The sequence below is a fragment of the Pristis pectinata genome, chromosome 14 (assembly GCF_009764475.1).
Source record: "Pristis pectinata isolate sPriPec2 chromosome 14, sPriPec2.1.pri, whole genome shotgun sequence".
Taxonomy (NCBI): domain Eukaryota; kingdom Metazoa; phylum Chordata; class Chondrichthyes; order Rhinopristiformes; family Pristidae; genus Pristis; species Pristis pectinata.
In genome coordinates this window covers 53553348-53557010 of record NC_067418.1, presented here as the reverse complement: position 1 = coordinate 53557010, position 3663 = coordinate 53553348, and the positions used below count along the sequence as shown (strand labels likewise).

The 3663-nt window shown below is 45.3% G+C and overlaps 1 non-coding gene across 1 annotated transcript; it reads left to right on the top strand.

The window, feature by feature from the left end:
• Positions 1-3589: 3589 nt before the first annotated feature.
• Positions 3590-3663, top strand: trnat-agu (transfer RNA threonine (anticodon AGU)). Its single transcript has one exon. It is a non-coding gene; the product is annotated as a tRNA-Thr (tRNA).

Here is a 3663-nt window from a genome sequence, read left to right as displayed (position 1 = left end):
ATTGAAAGCCATGAACACTTCTGCGTTTACAAGAAGGGCATTCACAGAACTCTGGCGTGGAAACAGATAGATTTGGGAATTCTTCCTCCGTGTTAAAAGTGTCCATCAGTTGGTGAATAAATGGGCTCGTCCGGGATAAGAACCCGGGATCTCTCGTATATTGTATACTTCAGCACCCGAAGCGAGAATCATACCATGAGACCATCGAGCCCACATCCCACTATTGTGAAACAATTACACAATAAAACAGTTCAAATTTAGTTATTGGAAGCCGACTGTCATTTCTGTTGATGTTTGTGGCTTTTGCTGTCGATTTATGTTGGGCCCGTATTTCTTGGAGTTTAGAAACATGTGCCGTGACCTTGTTCAGATAATAAGACGTTCAGGGGGCTTGACAGCGCAGACGTCGGGATGTTTTTGTTTTAAGAACAGGACAGTCTAAAACAAGGGGACAGAACACTAATATGAAGGGCTGGACATTTAAGACTAGGTTCCTAATAACTTTCTTCCTGTACAGGACAGGGAATCACTGGAATTCCGCGCCGCGGCCGGAGGAGGACGCTTGATCATCAGAATTAATTAAGGTGGAGGTGGATGATTATTTGATAGATCAAGGGATAGGGCCATTTGGATACACGGCCCAGAAGAAGACTTCGGACCGGGAACAACAGGCTCAGCTCCGTCTCACGTTCCCTGTTACCTCCATCGTCCTTTCGCTGAATCTGCAAGTGTTCCGTCACCTCACCAGAAATCTCTTCCACTCTTGCACTGTCTGTATTTATCTGTTTTTCAGTCTCTTTCGATCTCGCAGCTCACACAAGCATTCTCATTCCTCAACTGTCCAACTCACCATTCCCCCTCTGCGTTGTGACTGCATGCATCGTTACGGATATGGAGATGGAACAGGAGAGTGGGAAAAGGATGAACCATGATCTCGATGACAGACGAGAGGGACCATCAGAAATTGGCGAAGGGCGATAGGACAAATAAAAGAACAGACATGGGGAACACGCGGTCTGTGGAAGGACAGGGTTATTCAATGGCAGAAGCGAAGAATGAGCGAGGCAAGACTGCCGGCCAGTTGAAGATAACAGTGAAACCAAATAGGGGGAGAATCAAGATTTAAAATGGTTAACTGTCAGGAGTGGGATTCGAACCCACACCTCCCGCGGAGACTGCGGCCTGAATGCAGCGCTTTAGACGGCTCGGCCATCCTGACGAATTCGATAGCGACATGGTTAACTTCTCTGCTGCAGTCAATGAAAAGATGAAGGCATATTTCCGAGGCGTGAGGTCGTTAAGAACTAAGATTTTTTTCAGCTCTGTGCTGCATTTTAGAAACACGTAATTTTTCCATGACCGACGGAGAGGCGGAGAACAGAAAGAAACGGGCAAGTGAAGGCAGACAGAATTCGTTTAATTTGGTATAGTTGTCGAGAAGACTTGATGGGGTTAAGGTCCTGTCCATCATTCTACTGCATTGTACAGAACCTGTCCCCGTATCTCATGAAATCATCAGATAGATTATCGTCGTTTGACATTAACTGACCAAATTGATCTTTCGCACAGGTTCACAGTGCTTGTGTTCCACAATGATTTGTGGAAAGATACCAAATGCATGATTGTTTAATATGCCTCCAGCACGAAAATGAGTGGAATCGTGGGTTTTAAAGAGGATTCAACGAGACTGTGAGGCGATTGAGACATGTGCGGGTGGGCAAATACATGGCAGATGCAGTATCGCTTTATTCAGCATCCAGATGTGGTCTTAATAATGCCGAACATAGAAATACTCACATCAGACAGCTCCTGTGGAGTTTGGAAGTGTCAGAGTTGACGATTAAGTTCGATGCAATTGAACCATACAGTCCAGACACCGATCACTGGTCCCACCGAGTGCGCACCGTTCATCAATTATCCACCTTTACAGATAGTACACAAATCCCATTTTACCCTTTCTACGTTCCCACTGGTTTCCCCAGATTCGGAAACTCATCTGCACACGTGACATTGTACCCTGGCCAATTAGCCTGCAAGCTGCACATCATTGGGATGTGGGAGGAAGCCGGAACATCCAGCAGAAATACTTGTGGCCAAAGGGAGAACGTGCAAAGCTGATGCAGACGGCGCCGAACATCACGGTTGATTAGGGGTTTCAGAATGTCCACTCAGGTGTTCTGCAGAGATCTTTTATGGGATTCCAAAAATTAGGTTTCCGTGTTTGTTGGAGGTTAAGTTTTCCACCTCACCATGTTACCGTAATTATTGCAATATCCATATGGTGGGTAGCATCCGACTGAGCTCAACACGGAAAGAGTGAACAGAAGGAGGAAGAATATTCAATACTGACCGTCATCAGCCATCATCATCAGGAACAGCAACGAATTAGGAATCCGTTTCTCTTCTGAAATAAGAGAAGTAAATACAGAGAATATAGAAGAGGAAGAGAAGATGGAACCAGAAGAACATAAGATCAAACTTTGAAGCAAAATTATCATTATTGTACAACCTTGTTACAAATCTAAAGAAAACCGATAAATGCAAACTGTATAGTAATTAAGGATCTTCAAATGTCCTCTCTCGCTTCTCACACAGAGGAGAAACAACAACCTGAATGGAGATCATTGCCGCAACACTCTGTTATTTGAGGATGACCAGAGAGTTCCGGAGAAACTGATTCTGACAAAACAATTCGCACATTGAAATATTTTCTTTTCACCAAAAGACGCCGGTACCGTTAACGCGGAATAATTCGCACACAAATTGGGAACATCGTACATCAGAAAAAAATTGAGGTAAAATTGAAATCCGGTTTTGTTTAAATTGCCGATGGGATGTGAGTGGCTGCGACAGCTTGGACTCGTCACATTCGCCAATCGGAGCGTGTCGTCAGTCCCGGGGAAAGTTACATGATTTCACTTTATTCAAAGCGTCAGAAGAGGCAGAAGTCTCGGTGTCCAAGCCCAACACGGTCATAATAGATTAGTGAACCTTGGAATTCAACTCTCCCGTTCTGGTAACGGTGCAGAGTTGGACGGGTTTACATCTGGACCTGCTTCAGAGACAGAGGTCAGAATACATGGTGTTTGCCTGCGTCATTCGCGGAGAAATGTGTTCGCGAAGGTGAATACATTAGAACAAACAGTCACCTCCCTCGCTGGAAGCGATTTCATGACGGTTGCATCCCTGTACTCACTGTTCTTGTATCGTTCAACAGAAAAAGGAACCATTGTTTCTGGGTCCTTCCCATTTAAGGAGGTTGAAAAACATGCCAATTGATTAGTTTGTTCATTTTATTTGTCATATCAGGGCTTATTCTGAAGCTGTGTTGAGATCAGACATAAAGAGCTGAATGTTGTGGTGAGGTGGCGGGAGAGGGATTGAGGGAGGTGCGAGTGGAGGCGAGGAAGTGTTCAGTAAATGAGGCGGAATTGGCACTGCGGAGAATCCGTTCTTTGATCCGGTGATACAATGGTCGGAAGTGGGTGGAGCAGTGTATCTGAAGAAATAAGCTGAATATGAAGCAATTCCCTCGCCAGCAGACGAAGAAGAGTTGCATCTCATTACAACAGCTGTAGGGCGGTTTGAGGGCTCCGTGGCTTAACTGGTCAAAGCGCCTGTCTAGTAAACAGGAGATCCTGGGTTCAACTCCCAGCGGAGCCT